This window comes from Petaurus breviceps, unplaced genomic scaffold (genome assembly GCF_028583685.1).
Source record: "Petaurus breviceps papuanus isolate PSGF00001 unplaced genomic scaffold, PetGlider_PUasm1.0 90804, whole genome shotgun sequence".
Lineage (NCBI taxonomy): Eukaryota > Metazoa > Chordata > Mammalia > Diprotodontia > Petauridae > Petaurus > Petaurus breviceps.
The window spans coordinates 9,055,553-9,073,320 of record NW_027187348.1 but is presented as its reverse complement, the minus strand read 5'-3'; positions in this window follow the sequence as shown (position 1 = coordinate 9,073,320).

Genomic DNA, 17,768 nt, shown 5'->3' with positions numbered 1-17,768 from the left:
GGGGGGGGGGAGAGTTGAGGAGAGATTAAAATGTCTGGAAGAGCTGCTGTGGAGCATGGGATAGTGAGTTGTTAAGGGAAGTATAGAAGGATTGCCTAGCAGCAGTGATGGCCAAGTCTAATTCACTTATACAAGATTTGTAGTGGGACCAATCAGAACAGTTTTGTGATTATTCTCTACTTTCTTTCAGCAGCATATGTGTAGAAGCAAAGACACTGGACAGTAGGAGTGACCCATGACTAAGGGTATTCTGCGCACAATCTGCCATGTAAGGGGATTAGGAGACCAAGAGAAAAACACATTGTAGATGAGAAAAAGAGAAGAGATTGAGTAGTACTAAAGTAATAATCTAGGGAAGAGCTGAGGTGCCAAGGAATTAGAGGTTAGGGTATGAATGAAGAATAACTTTTGGTAAGGGAAGGCAGAAGTAGAAACAGAAAGCCAATAGATTGTGGTCAGGTGAGGAGTATTCAGAATACTTGAATATGGAGGTGCATTTCTGGGCAATGGCAAGATCAAGACTATGACCACATTTGTGTGTGGCTGAAGTGAGGTAGAAGAGGTCATGGGAAGTTAGTAGGTTGAGAAAGTCAATGGGTAGGGTATTTGAGAGTCAATATATATGTTGAATTCCCCAAGAACGTGGGCAGGAGTTGAGAAAAAGATAAAAATTCTGAATCAAGTACTGAATTCATTACAGAAAGAAGGGGAATGTTGTGGGAGTCTGTAGACAACAGCTACCAGAATTTTGATTGGATAATAGAGATAAACTGCATGAACTTCAGAGCAGTAGAAGTTACTTAGTAATGGAGGAAGATAGAAACCATGGAAGTGGCAATGGGAAACAAGGAGTATTCCAGTTCCCCAACCTTGACCAGTAAGCCAAGCGGAGTGAATGAAAGTACAGCCAGTACTAGAAAGCATGGCCAGGGAGGCTGTGTCATTAGGGGTGTGGGTGGAGAGAGGGAGGAAAGGTCAAATTTCAGTAATAGCTAGAAGACAGAAGGAGTGGGAGAGAAAATTTAGGATGAAGGAAAGTTTTTAGCCATGACTCTTTTATTAAAAAAAATTATAACTCCTATAGACCACAATGCAATAAAAAAAATAAGTAAAAATTCCATTCATATTTATGAAATGTAATCAATGAAATCAATCAATAGAAATTTACCAAGTGCCTACTATGTGCAAGGCTTTGTGTTACTCGCTAGAGATATGAAAAGATAGAAAAGCAGTCTCTGACCATAGGGAACTTAAAATCTAATGGGAGAGATATTATGCAAACAAATATATGTGAAACAAGCTCAGGATAAATAGAAAACAATTACAAGAGGGAAGGCATTAGAATTAAGAAGGGTTGGAGAATCTTTCCAGTAGAAGATGGGACCTAAAGGAAGCCAGGGAGATCAGTAGGGATAAATGTGGAGAGAAAGCATTACAGATATGGGGGATAGCCAGACAAAAATGATAGATGGAGTGTCTTTTTTTTGGAACAGAGAAGTGATCAGAGTCACTGGATTGAAGAGTATACCCTAAGGAGTAAGGGGTAAAAATACCAGAAAGGTAGCAGGGGGCTAGGTTTTGAAGAGTTCTGCATGCCAAATGATCAGAGACTTAATAACAATATCTTAATGAATGGGTCAAAATAAATCAATTAAATTATAGGTAATTAAATTAAGAGAATAATAAATGAAATATCAAAAATATGAGGCACAGTTAAAAGAATTCTCATTAGAAAAATCTGATCAACTCTATTAATAAAAGAAACTAAAGAGATGCCCAGCAACTGAGGATGGCTGAATAAGATGTGGTATATTAGTGTAATATAATGGAGGAAGAACAAAATGAGCAGAACCCAGAACAATTCATACAATAATAACACTGTGATCAAAACAATGACCATCTGTACTTATTTCAGAGAATGGATGACATACTACTTACCTCCTGGCAGGTTTAGGAAGCAGGATGGAATTCGTTTTGTTTGCCTAGGCATATTTTTTACAAGGCATTTGTTTTCCTTTTTAATTCTATGTGGTTGGATGTAAGAGAGAAAATAGATTTCTTTTAAAAAAAAAAAGAGGTGGAGTACTACAGATGTGGAATGTTGTAGGCACTTTCAGATGAGGCAATATTGCTTGTTTTACTTAATTGTTGTCTTTTATTGTAACACCTATTACAAAGTGAGAATAATCTCTAAATGTTTGCAATGTAAAAACAAAAGACAACAATAAAACAAAAAAGAAAGGCCTCATAAATTTCGCATGTGATTTTTTAAAAACAAAAACTAACAGATTAATAAATAACCAATAACCACAAAAATGGAAATGTTGAAACTTAAATGATAAAACTGGGAAGAAGTTGCTAGATTATAAATAAAGCAAAGGGTTATTTTTGAAGAGATAAGCAAATTAATGAACCCAAAATTAATATAATCAAAAAACAGAAAAACTAGAAATATTAAGATAAAAATTAGAAAGTGATTTATAATTAATGGACAGGAAATAAACACAATTATCACAAACTTCCATGCACCAACATATGCCAACAAAACTGAAAAGTCAAACATACAGCTATGTTTTTAAAATATGATTTAAAAAATAACAGGAAACAGAAAACCAAACAACCCATTCTCATCAAGAGAAACTAAGCAAGTCATGTATATATTCCTAAGAGAAATAGCAAGGATAACAACAATATCATTGCTTCACATACATTTACAAATTAAGCACAAAATATATTTAAAGAGTTGAAAATCAAAGACAGCACCTTTCTAACCTCCTATGATATAAATTTGCTTCTGATACCCAAACCAGGAAAAAATGAATTATAGAAAGAAGTTTTAGTAAAGTGGGTACAAAAATATTAATTACGACTGAGATAAATGAATAATAGGAATGAAATGATTCCTCAACTTCAAGAAAACCGCTAGTACCATCTTGATAAAAATAATGAATGTCTGATTACATCAATAGATATAGAAAAGGCCTTTGAGAAAATATACTTATTTGTATTAAAAACATTACAAAGAAAAGAAAATGAAATATTTAATATGTTCAAAGGTATTTTTCTAAAATCAAGAGCTCATTTTATAAATAAATACTATTAATATTTCCTAATAAGACAAAGGGTAAGAAATGATTTCTGATGCCTCTATCATTATTTGTTATAAAAGTGTAAATGTTAGTCATCACAATAATATAAGAGAAAAACATAAAGGAATAAATGTTGGAGAAGACAAGGTGAAAAGATCTTGATTTGTATACAAATTTAAGGTTTACTTAGAGAATCAACATCAAAATTTTCTGAGACAATAGTTGCAATAAGGTAGCAATATGTAAAATAAATCTTCAAAAATTGTCAGTATTTCTATATATTACTAACAAAGAATAATATACACAATAATTACAAAATATGAAATAAGCATAACACTTATGGGCAATAAAATCCAAGTCAAATAAAATAGACAAAGGTAGTATCAAACTATCAAAATCAAAGTGCACATCCAAACCTGATAATTATAATTCTGTATCTCTCCTACCCTTCATGACTAAACTCCTAGAGAAAACTATCAACAATAGTTGATTCTAATCTCTGTCATCTTACTCTCTTTTAAACTCTTTGCAATATGGCTTCCATCACCGGATGCAATGACATTTTCTCAATCCTGATCCTTCTTGACCTCTGCAGTTTTTTATACTACAGATCACCTTCTTTCTCTGGTTATTTTACTCTAGGTTTTTGTGAAAATGCTTTCTACTGGTTCTCTTCCTATAAGTCTGACCATTCTTTCTCAATCATTAATGAATCATTCACCTTATTAAATAAAATTTTAAAATATAACACAAAATTCAATTTTATTCCACAAAGCAACAATATTTGAGTGATTTTCATCTATGTCATACCCAATAACTATGGGACTCTCCCAACACTCTATCCTTGCCCCACTTCTCTTTTCATTCTACAGTTATCTGTTTCACATTACAGGGTTAAGGTCATGTGAGCTCATGATCTAGAAAATGCATAAATTTTTTATACCAGAGAATAAGTCTGAATTGCTTTCTTTTTCTTTTATGGGGTATACCTTATTGTAAAATTTGGGTTGGTATTATATAACACTATACACATATTTATCCATTTCAGAGTTTCCAAACTTTTTCTGCATTGTTTGTTGGCAAAAGTCCCCCCAAAAATATCATTTAATTTCTAATGTTGACCCATGATATATTGAAACCACAATGGGGAAAGTCAGAATTTGGAAGGAATAACTGTATATTAACTCACTTGGTGATCTCATTAGCTCCCATAGGTTCAATGATCACTTCTGTGCAGATGATTCCCTGACCAAGAGAAATAACAAGGATAACAACAACAACAAGCTGGTTGTGTCATAATCATCTTAAATCCAACATTTCCAATAAAGAAATCACTATCTTTACTTAAAGCATCCTACCCCTTCTGAAATTCCTTCTTACTGCTATGGCACTAATATCCTCTTTTTTTTTAAGCATTTGGTGTTAAGTAACTTGCTCAAGGTTACACGGACAGTTGTTTTGTGTGGGAGCCAAGTATCTGAGGCCGGAACCAATCCCGGCTCTCCCGATGCCGGGGCCAGTGCTCTTATTCACTGCGCCACCTGGCCGTCCCACTAATATCCTCTTAATTACCCAAGTCTAAAACCTCAATGACATCCTCAATTCCTCACTCTCACTCATCCCACACATCTAATCTATTGACAAATCATCTTATTTCTGCCCTTACAACAGATCTCTTGTATGTCCCCTCCTCTCTATTCATACAGTCATGACCCTCATTCAGGCCCTTAGTACCTGTTGTCTGGATTACTGCAATTACCTTCTAATTGGTCCCTGTCTCAAATCTCTCCATCCATCCTCCACTTGGCTGCCAAGGTGGGTTTTCTAATATCCAGTCATAACCATACTATTCCCCTGCTCAGTGAGCTATGGCTCTTCTTACCACTTTCAAGATCATATATAAGCTCCTTTGTTTGGCGATATAGTAGATAAATGTTTATTAATCAACTACAATGTGCCAGACAGTGTGCTAAGTGCTAGAGATACAAAGAAAGGGAAAAAAAACCAATTTCTTCATTTGAGGATTTCAGAAATTAATGGGAGAGTCAAGTTATACACAGAAAAAAAAGATGTTATTGACTCAATTAGAATGTACTATCCTAGGGAACAGGGTTTGTGGGTTTTTTGTTTGTCTTGTTTTTTCTTTATTTTTGCCTTTATACTATATGCCTGACACATAGTAAATACTTCATAAATGCTTATTGGCCGACAATGACTGACAATAATTAAACCAATAAAGTGAGGAAAAGCATATTTGGTCAAAATCACATATTAGATGGTTCCAGTTAACTGTTTTCCAGTTACTCTTGCTGGGTGAAGGAGAATGCCTGTTTGTGCATTAATTTGTAAGTATAAATTTTTGTCAACACAAAATTTATCAATAAAAATTCAATTAAATTTTTAAATGTAGCTGAGAGGGAATCTAATTTTATTCTACAGAGCACCACAACTCAAAGCAGTTGTTAAGGGTTCCTCAAACCATTCAGAGTTTTGTTTTATTTTTTAATATTGTATATCAAACAGTTTGAATCAGAGACAAAGTTAAAGCATTTGCCAACATAACCAACATCTACCTTTCATCCATTTGGATTCATGAATTCACAGCTTCAGACATTTAATCATTTTGTAAGCAGAGACAGCATGTGCATAACAACTCAGCACACTGGTAGATTTTGAACAACAAGTCTGCTCTGCATCATTCACCCACATAAACATTGGGGTATATCTCTTTTAAGCTTCAAGTAGGAGAGATTTTTCCCCCAGAAATTCAAAACACCTCCAAGAAGTCACATGTTACTTGTTTCTCATAATGTGTGAAATTTTCACAGCTGTACTTAAAGACACATTAATCTAACTGCAAAAATGTAGTCCCTATAGGACTAAAGGAAGAAGAGGAGAGGGAGAGAGAGAGAGAGAGAGAGAGAGAGAGAGAGTTCTTCAATTTCTTGGGCTATTATAGAAAGATATGGAAAAAGAATTGGATTCCTATCCATTGTTATTCAATGGGTACATGGCATTCTGACTGTACTATAGAAAGAAAAGCCATTTCATAGAAATATATAATTTCCTGCCAAACCCAAAAATTAAAGCTGAAAAATTAATTTGAAGTGCACAATTCCCACAATTTGTAACTCTGATTTTTAAAAACCATTTAACTGATAATTGGTATGTATAAATAGTTGGCTCTATGCCAGGTTGATTTCCTGTTAGAAGAAATATGGCTGCTAAGTCAACCCCTGGGCCCTTTGAAAGAAATGTTAGATGGAGGGGGAAGCAAATTATTATAGAATTAGGTAAATAGTCATTCATTGGATTTTAAACCTATCTGCTTTACAAAACATGAGTGTTCTACTTGGCCTTTTCATTTCTAACATCTAATTAGTTACTTAATACCTTATAAAGCATCATCTCAATCTTTCAAAAGTGTAAGGAATCTCACTTTCTCATTACAAATCAAGGGTAAGTAACAATTAAAGAGGATTTCTATTTCAAAATGGAAATGTAAGACAAATAACCTCTCAAATTATGTCAATTTGGAATAATTACCAGTGTTTCTACTTACTCACTTGTTTATAGCTTTCTAGATTTCTGGTAGGGTCATGCAAGAGTGTCATCCTGCCTGGAGTGCTGTACATGGTGTCAGGAAAACCTGGACTATTGTGTATCTGACACTTTCTAGCTGGGTAACTATGGGCCTATCATTTGGCCTCTCTAAGACTCAGTTTCCTAATCTGTAAAATCAACCTCATAATACATGTAGCACTTACCTCAAAGAGTTATTTTGAGGTTCTAGTGAGATAACATATATAAAAAATTGAATACCTTAATGTGATTGTGAGGTAACTACATCATAATGTAGTAAAATCCTGCTTTTGTATGGATTTAATGCAAATTATTAGTATAAATGGCAATTATTATTAGAATTCTCCACTCTGGGGGCAGCCAGGTAGCACAACGAGTAAGAGCACTGGCTCCAGTATCAGGATGACCTGGAGATCGAATCCCGGGCTCAGACACTTAGCACCCACCGAGAAACACCTGGCTGTGTAACCTTGAGCAAGTTACTTAACCCCAATTGCTTAGGGGTGGCCAGGTGGCTCAGTGAGTAAGAGCACCGGCTCCAGTGTTGGGATGACCTGGGGATCAAATCTGGGCTCAGATACTCAGCACCACACCCAGAAATAACTGGCTGTGTAACCTTGAGCAAGTTACTTAACCCCAATTGCTTATAAAAAAAATTATCCACTGTTTCATAGCATACTTGTACATTCTAAATTGTCTTCATATTTAAGTGTAGTGGCAAGCACCCCAGGATCCCCAGGGTGACTGCCAACACAAGTTCTTAGATCTGCTTTTCTAAAGGAAAGCAACTCAAAATGGGTTAACAATCTTGCTTTAATCAATCAAACATATCATTTACCTAGTTCAGGGGGAAAAGTCAGCACCCCGAACTTCAGAGTATACAGAAAGGTTACAAGAAAACAGAAAAATATATCAAGCAGACAGGCCTCCAACTGTCTTGACCATTATATCCATACCAGAGAGGGAAGCACCAACACCTGGGTTTTCAAAGCTGGGGAGGGGGGGAAGGGGAGGTTCTCAACAGTTGCCTAGAGTCTCGTCTGGTCAAATCACACCCTTCTCAAAGTGAGCCCCAAAACAAAGCCTCACATCAGGATTTATATAGCCTTCTCCAGGGTCAGAGAATGTAACAACCCTCTTGATCCACTGCCCAATCACAAAGTATCTCCTGAAAAACAAGCCTCCCACCAGGCTCCAGTTGCATTTAAACTAGGGGCAGGGAAGATCTTAAAAATTTACATTCCTATAACATTAAGGAGGGAAGAAAAGAAAGATATACACATTATTTAAAATTGTCTTTTAGAAGGAGAAAGGCAGCTTTACTGACCAAATTTAAATAATTCACTTCAATCAACATTAAGTAGCTTCTGTGTGCCAGGCACAGTGCCAGGTGCTGAAAATACAAAGACCAGAGTGCAACGGTACTCCTTGCCCTCAAGGAGCTTTTGTTCTGCTACAGGAGGATGGGATGATGTAACACAAGTATAACTTAAGGTAAATTGAAGAAGGAAGGATACACTAATAAGATCAAGGAAATGGCATCCAACCTAAGCCTTGAAGGAAGACAAGGTTACTAAAAGGTAAAGTTGAGGAGAGGTTACATTTCAGGCACAGGAAACAGTCTGTGTAAATTCATGGAGGCCAGAGATGGAGTGTTGAGTTTAAGGAATAGCTAGTAATTCCATATGACTAGAAGACAAAATTCATAAAGAGTAGCAATAGAACAAAGCATGGGGAAAGGACAAAGCTTTCAAAAAATTAATTTGACTACAATGAGAAAGAAGAAGGTATTAGTAGAAAAGTACTACACAGTCTCTTTGGGTGCCCTATGAAATCATGCCTAGTAATCTGAGAAATCTTAGAGATTCAGTAGAGTTGCCAAAAGACTAGAAAAACATTTTTTCTTACTTTTTGAAAATAGTGAAGAAAAAAAGGAGATATCTCAAATCACAGTCTTCCAAGTCTGATGTTGGGCAATTAAATGGTAGATAGGGCAAAGTAGATAGAGCACTGAGCCTGAAGACAGGAAGACCTGAGTTCAAATGTGACCTCAGACACTTACTAGCTGTGTAATTCTGGACAAGTCTCATGACCCTGCTTGCCTCAGTTTCTTCATCTCAAAAATGATATGAAGAAGGAAATTACAAATTGGTCCAGTATCTTTGCAAAGAAAACCCCAAATGAGGTCATGTAGAGTTAGACATGACTGAAATGATTCAACAACAAAAGTCTGCCAATCCTCCACAACTTTTAGAATGTATTATTTTTACAGATTTTTTTGATAACTCATGAAGGAAGGAATTGAAATAAGGTCCTCCTAACTCACTGGCTGGCTCTCCATCCACGAAGCCATACTACCTTTCCTAGCACTCAGAAAGTATGCAATCACTAGGATTGAGCATAGATTAGATAAGAGCACTGTCACACCACAGCCCAGGCAAGAGTATACAAACTTTGCAATCTCTTCCAACTTTGAGAATACAATTCCAGAAGACAAGGGAAATTGAAGTTTACTTAGTTAATCTGACAATTCAATTCAATAAGCATTTGTTAAGTGTATAGTTTGCTTAAGGCCTTCTGCTGGAAACAGTACTGAAAAGATGAAAATGAGCAACAGTTCCTTGTAAGACTGGTCCCTGGCACTGCCCCCTTAAGTACTGTCATTTCCAACTGCATCCTCTGCCTTGGGAGCATTGGGATGGAAGGAACCCACTCCCCTTCATTTTAGGTCCACCTACTACAGAAGTTTACTTCCAAAAGATCACATATCGAGTGGGCAATTTTCTATTGTGGATAGAATAGATTTCTCTTGATTCAGAGCTTTAGTCTTCAGTGTGTTCCATGAACTGAACTGAATTGGGTGGCTTTCTCTTTATATAATAGGCCCAAATTTCCCTTCTTCCAAGCTGAGTTCTTCATTGGCAATAGCCTTAGATTTTAAGAGGTCACAGGACTAGAAGCATGTGACCTTTGAAACTAGAGATAGTAGTTAGAACTTCTGAATGTAGAGTTCTCCTCTCTCTCTCTCTCTGTCTCTCTCTCTGTCTCTCTGTCTCTCTCTGTCTCTCTCTCTCTGTCTCTCTCTCTCTGTCTCTCTCTCTCTCTCTCTCTCTCTCTCTCTCTCTCTCTCTCTCTCTCTCTCTCTCTCTCTCACTTGCTCTTGCTCGCTCTCTCTCGCTCTCACTTTCTCTCTCTTTCTTTCTCTATCTCTTTAACCCCCCCCTCCAGAAACAGGATAATTTTTATGACCTCATATTTGTTCCCCCACTGAGCCTGAAAGGGAATCTACTATAATCCTTAAAAGAATAATGTGCACTTTATATATTTAGGGTTATGACTAAGGAGCCTCTTTTTCCTTATATAGAAGGTCTATTCAGTAAATTTATATGCTTATTATTTCATTAATAGTTTAATTTTCCATGTCCACAGCACATATAGATATAAAGACATAAATAGGGGGTGGAGTCAAGATGGCAAAGTAGAAACAGGACTTCCTCCAGGCTCTGGCTCTCAACTCCTCCAATTCATGTAAAAGGTGACTCTGAGGAAACTTTGGAGCTACAGAACCCACAAAATGACACAGAGAAGCTAACCTCCCACTGAAGACAGCCTGCCAGGTCAGCAGGAATTGGTCAGTTCAGCACTCTGGGAGCCACGCCCAGCCCTGCTCAAGCCAGAGATTTTAGCCCCAGGGCAACCTGACCAGCCACTGGCTGGAGGGACTTCAGATCAACAGTAGCTGTAGCAGTTTCCAGAATTAGCAACACATAGATGCTAAGGACAAAATGAGAGGTCAGTGCAGGGTGGACTTTGGGATCCAATAGTTGGGAGTGTGGTAGGCCTTTGCCCCCGGGGTGAGAAGCCACTCAGATTGTAGGGGGACCAAGCTATCAGCCAGAGGGAAGATCATTATTGCTTTAACCTGCTTGGATCTGGATTGTGGTCCAGGGTGGAGGTCCTGGGGTGTGTGACCAGCTTTCCAGAGTGTGTGGAGGCTTCAGAGAGGGCACCCTACTAATACCTTCAGCAGCTGAAAAAACCCCAGCACTTGTATGAAGTTCCCCTATTTGGGAGCAGAGTCCTACTGTGCCAAAAAGTTCAAAAGTGAATTAATTGATTGGCAACATGTGCAAATGAGGGAAGCAAAGTAAACAGAGCAACCCAACTTTACACTCCTATTTTGGGGACAAAAGGATCAAAGCATGGAACAGGAGGAAGACGATGAAGTCAGAACTCCTGAACCAAAAGCTTCCATGAAAAATATGAGTTGGTTACAGGCCATAGAGGAGCTTAAGAAGGATTTTGAAAATTAAATAAGAGAAGTGGAAGAAAAATTTGGAAGAGAAATGAGAATGATGCAAGAAAGTCATGAAATGAGAGTCAACAACCTGACTGAAGAAAATTACACCTTAAAAAACAGACTCTCAAATGGCAAAAGAGGTTCAATAAGGCAAAGAGGAGAATGGCTTAAAAAGCTGAATTTGCCAGACAGAAAAAGAATCTCAAGAGCTCACTGAAGAGAATCATTTCTTAAGAATTATATTGGAGCAAATGGAAGCTAGTTACTTTAAGAGAAATCAAGATACTATTAAACAGCTTTGAAAAAATAGACTGCAATGTGAAATATCTCATTGGGAAAACCACTGACCTGGAAAACAGATCCAGGAGAGATAATTTAAAAATTATTGGACTACCTGAAAGCCATGATCAAAGTAAGAACCTAGAAATCATCCTCCAGGAAGTTCTCAGAGAAAACTACACTGATGTTTTAGAACCAGAGGGCAAAATAGAGGTTGAAAGAATCCACCGATCACCTCCTGAAAAAGATCCCAAAAAGAAAACTCCTAGGAATATTATAGCCAGGTTCCAGAGTTCCCAGGTAAAAGAGAAAATATTACAAGCAGCCAGGAAGAAACATTTTGAATATTGTGGAAACACAATCAGGATAACCTAGGATCTGGCAGTTTCTACACTGAGGGATCGAAGGGCTTGGAATATGATATCCCAGAGGTCAAAGGAGCTGGGATTAAAACCAAGAATCACCTACCCAGGAAAATTTAATATCATGTTTCAGGGGAAAATATGGTTATTCAGTGGACTTTCAAGTATTCTTGATGAAAAAAACAGAGTTGAATAGAAAATTTGACATTCAGATACAAGAAGCAAGAGAAGCATGAGAAGTTAACAGGGAAAAGAAATCATAAGGAACTTACAAAGTTGAACTATTGACATCCCTACATGCATAAACAATAATTGTAACTGATGAAACTTTTCTCAGTATGAGAATAGTTAAAGGGAATAGAAATGTGTGTGTATTTATCTATATAGGAGGGTATATGGGCATATGAATACATATGTGAATGTTGTATATATGTATACAGGTATACATAGATAGAGGGCACAGGAGTAATTGAATAGGAAGGGATGATACTTAAAAGGTGAAATTCAGAGGTGAGAAAGGAATATAATGCGAGGAGATGGGAAAAGGCAGAATGGAATAAACTATCTCATATAGAAGAGGCAAGGGAAAAAAGGGTATAATGGAGGGGAAGAACAGGAAAAGAAAAGGGAATGCCTCAACCTTATTCTCATTGAATTTGGATTAGGGAGGGAATGACATACACACTAAATAGGGTATCTCACCCTACAGGAGAGTAGGGGGGAAGAGAATGAGAGGGGGGATGATGGGGAGGGAAGTCTGGGGGGGAGGGAAGTTGGAAGCACCCACTTTTGAAAAGGGACAGGATCAAAGTAGAAAACAGAACAAGTGGGATGTGGGATAGGAGGGAGGGAAATATAGTCAGTCTTTTACAATATATCCACTATGGAAATATTTTGCATAGATACACATGTACAACCTATACTGAATTGCATATCTTCCCAGTAAGGGTGGGTGACAAGGGAGGAAGGGAATGAATCTGGAATTCAAAGTTTTAAATTCAAATGTTTAATATATGTATGTATGTATGTATGTATATATATATACTATTATTAATATTATTTTACATTTAATTGGGAAATACGACATACAGGCACTGGGGCATAGAGATCCACCGTGACCTACAGGAAAATCAGAGGGGGTATGGGAGAAGATATGGGAGAGAACAGATTGGAGGAGGGGATATCCAGTGGGATTGCTATTTTGCGGTGGTGGGTAGGGGAAAAACAGGGAGAAAATTTGTAACTCAAAATCTTGTGGAAATCAATGATGTAAACTAGAAGTTAATAAAGCATTTGATTAAAAAATAAAGATATAGATATATCAGATTAATATTAGTTACAGATTCCATTTCCCCTATTGCCTATTTGCTCACAGTACTCAATAAATCTCTTCAAGCAAAATCATGTTTTTTTTGTTTAGCTTTTTAACTGATCTAAGAACAAGGCCCATTTCTCCTACAATTCCTGGCCTCCAACTGATGTAAGGCTATGGCAGAATTCACCGGCAGCTGATAGAATTGAAGGGGAGTCTCCTTTTCTAATCAGCTGATTGACACAGTGTCCTCAGAGAGCTTACACACTACCAGGGAATACAACTAGGAAACAAGTAAATAAAATAAACTTGAAGAGATCACTAACAACAAAGGGTATCAGGAAAGGCTTCCTGTAAAAGATAGGAAATAGATGAAAGATTCTAAGACACAGAACAATGTAGCATATTCCAAGTATAAGCGTTTGCACAAAGGCAAACAGGTGAGTGATGGAATGTTGATTCCAGAGTACAATAACTGATTGGAATGTAAAGTGTGTGTGTGAGGGAAGGAAACAAGCATTTATTATGCACCTACTACATATGCCAGGCACTGTTCTCAGTGCTTTAACAAATATTATCTCCCAAATATGGCAATGTAAAACAAATGTGAAAAATTAGGCTGTAGCCAGATTGTGTAGTTTTAAATGCCAGACTTGGAAGTTTGTACTTAATTTGAAAGCTACTGAAGATTTTTGTTCAAGGGAGAGACATGATTTGGGGAATATTAATTTGGCAGCAATGTTAAAGAAAGTTTAGAGAATAGGAAGATTGTAGGCAGGGAGGCTAATGAAGAGGTTAATCTAATAATCTAGAAAAGAAGTGATGAGAAACTGAATTGGGGTAGTGATCCTCTGAGTGTAAAGAGGGGAATGAATGAATGGGTGTGAGTGATACTGTGGGGACAGAATCATTAAGAACTGGCAACTAATGAGGGATGATGAGTTAGAGGGAAGAATGAAGAGTGTCTACAAGGCTGTGAACCTGGGAAACTGGAAGCATAGTAGTGATTTTAATATACACAGGGACATTTTAGCATATGTTAGTTTATGGAGTAGAGATCATAATTTCTGTTTTGGACATATTGAGTTTGAGATACCTGTCTCAGGTGGCATACATGTAGACTTTTGGGAGCCACAGAAGTTCAACCATGTGTCACTTAAGTAACCAGTTGACAGGGGAGGGAATGACATGATAGGATAAAAAGAAGAGGCAAAAAGGACATAGAAACTACCCAGGTGACATGAAATGAAGAAACCGAAGCTGATGTTACATGTGAAGTCCAATGTCAGCGAGGATTTGTAACAGCCTGATACTCTGGAACAGAGGTGTCAAACACATGTGGGCCACAACACGCCCAAGTGTTGTCTGAACCAGATTAAAACGTAATTGCTAAATATTTAACAAAAGAAGCAAAATCCAATAAAACTTAGTACTATGTTTTAAAAACAACCAATATTCAATCCATAAGGATCCTTATGTGTTCATGCGTGACCCCAGTTTCTATTTGAGTTTGACACCCATACTCTGGAACCTCCTAGGAACGACTGGGCAAATATCTTGGTTTGCATTAAGTTTGAATAATAAGCACATGTCTGAAGAATGGCATAAATTAAGCACACTAACATTCTAGGCTAATGTTTGGGTGGTCTCATAGCCAGTCCAAAATTCCGATAATTCTCAGAAAACACTGATGCTTATTATTTTGTTATTCACTTGCTGATAACTATGAAGTTATTAAATGATGCTGCAATTGCCATTACTATAAGTACCAATAGACTTTGGGCAATTTGGTTTACTTTCAAATAAAGGTGAGTTACATTTAAAATAATATGAGGATAACACATTTGGGAAATGAAACTTCATCCTAATGTTACATCTGCCACTTATTTCCCAGCTCTGCGCCAATACTTTCCCCTGAGGGCCTCTCCCTTTTCCTTTTATTCCCTCCCAATTTACAGACTTTCCTAAGGAAATATATAGCCAGGATTTCTCAAATAAGTATTTTTTTATGGCTGTCTGAGAAGGCCTGTGGCAATGGCTCAGAGCCAGGGCATATTTCTGAGAGAAAAAAAAAAGATTTCTAGTCTCTTTATGGGGGATTTATGGGAAAACATAGGCGAAAATCTCCCAGGACAAGAAGGCACTGGAAGAGTTCAATTCAATTTAACAAATAGCCAAAAGTCTACTTGTATGAAGATCACAATGTTAGAAATTGGAAGATATCCAAAATTTAGTTTGGGCAGGTTGGCTACCTTCACAGAGCTTAGAGTCTAACTGCAGAATTTGACAACAGAACACAGTAATCTTAATATTCCAATTTCTATAAAATACACTCATTAATAGAATCTTGCATTCACAAAAGTATCAAAAAGCTCAACGAATGTAGTCATTCCTAGATATGTCCTTCTCAACAAAACTTGTTCATAAACAAGAGCCACCTTCATCTTGCACAACTTCCATCTATTTTCTTTTCTTTTATTGCGTATTAAGATCCAAATACAGATTGTGAAGTACCATTTCATGAACAACTTCATGAAAAACTGGAAAATCCTAATTGAAAGTTAAAACATCTAATTCATGTAGCTAGTCCATCTTCATCAGTTCAATTCAATTTTAAAAAGTTTTTAAAGTACCTACTAAGGACAATGGCATCATGCCAAGAATTAGATATACAAAGCAATTCCTATATTCACAGGACTCACTTTCTACCGGTAGATACAACATGTATATAAATAAATATGGGGGTGGCTAGGTGGTGCAGTGAATAGAACACCTGCCCAGGAGTCAGGAGGACCTGAGTTCCAATCCAGCCTCAGGCATCCGGCCTCAGACACTTAACACTTACTAGCCCTGTGACCCTGGGCAAGTCACTTAACACCAATTGCCCTGCCCTCCCCCCTGCAAATAAATAAATATGATATGATATAAAGCAATTTAAGAGAAAGAAGTAGGAGAAGATACTAGCAATGATATTATCCTTGTTGGATCAGTCCTGTATTGTCTTAATGAAAGTTATGGGGAGTTGGGCAAATGAAGTTCTAAAAATTATGGAAGTCCAAAAGTAGAATGTGCTGCCTCAGAAAGGGGGTAAGTTTTCCATTAATGGAAGCTTTCTCAAGTCACCATTCATTGGGAATGTTGCAGAAGGTATTTTTCTTCAGGAATGCATTGGGTTGGATGACTTCTAAAATCTCTTGTAATTTGGAAATGCCATGATTCTACATCACTTTACTGTTCTTAGCTTCACCTTACCCAGGAGTTCAAATGAATCTGTCGGACTAAATGACCCCTACCAGCATTGATATTCTATGATAAAAGTAATCCCTTCTATATAACTTTAAGCTATACAGACTATTTTCTTCAGTACAATTGTGTCAAATAAGCAAGGAAAGTTTTTGTTTGCTTTTGGCATGAGTGAACATGGGGGAACCAGACTTAAATTTAATCAATCAAAGGAAACCCTAGTGTGCAAACTCCATCCAGTGATTCAAGTCAGTATTATGTCCATAAGTATCTGAGATCATAACTGTTAGAAAGGGAGTAAAGGACAATATCTCTACCCTATCCTCCCTGAGAAATCTCAGAGAGAGATTTCCATGATAAATATTCAGGAGAGTAATAGCAAAAATTATCTCTCCCTTTAAATTCTATTGAGTGGGTGGTTCTTATGGTTAAATTGCCAATCTGATTTTGATATATTTCCTCCCTTTTCTCCTGTCACAGGCCTGAGGGATTGACAACAGTTGTGACTACTCAAAGATGTCAGAGAACACATATGTGCTCCCTGAGTAATTTTGAGATTGTACCTTGGGTCTCTAATCCTTCTTTCACATTATATTTTTCCATTAATATGGCTGATCAAACAGTGATAATGAAATTGATGAGTTTGAAAGGGCAGGAGAATTGGGATCCATCAGTAAGAGTTGACTGGTGGCAAGAGCTTTCTGCAATTGTACTCTTCTCAGAGATTATTGAGAGGATGAACCCAAGACCTGACTTGGCTTTCTAGGAGACATAGACCCTGAGAGCATTGACTAGATGGTGAAGACTTAAAGTGAAGATCAAGTGCCAATTTAGCAATTTCATAACATATTTTGTTTTATTATTTTGAATATCAACCTCCCAAGAGATTATGAGATATGGTTATTGATTCACATTTTGTGTCTTTGTCATTGTATACTTGAGGTTATTTGTACTATAAGCACTTCTTTTGTGTGTTTGAGATAAATATCCATCTTCATTGTACATGAATTACATTTTCTAGCAAATTAAAGGGCTAGACAAATATGTGCTTACACACACACACACACACACACACACACACACAAACATACCCCTATATGTTATTTATAATATATGTATACAGACAAATACACATATGTGTGCTAGATATTGTAAGTATTGTTTTGGTCTTCTCATTTTTATGGTTAATAAGTGTTAGTTACTGTTATTATAGTTATGTTCAACCATTTCCCTATTGCCATATATTTTAGATTGCTTGGGGCATTTCATAGTAGAGATGATACTGCCATGAAAATATAACCAATGGTTCCATAGTTAGAAAGGAGCTCAAAGGTCTTTGATTTTAATACAAAGTAATAATGTCTGTAATACTTCATATAGCCCAGTCTAAATAAAAATATAGTTAGAAACTAGTGACTCCTTAGGTCTTTTCTTGATATGGGCATCAATGGGTTCCTGGAAAAGACAAGTAACCTGAGGAGTTTCCTCTAAAGAACACTTACTTGTCTTATGGGAGATTTTATTTCTGAATTTTAAAAAAGAGTTTGGAGGCAGTGAACCACAGTAAATCTCAAATACTAAGTGTGATTATTTCAGTTTAT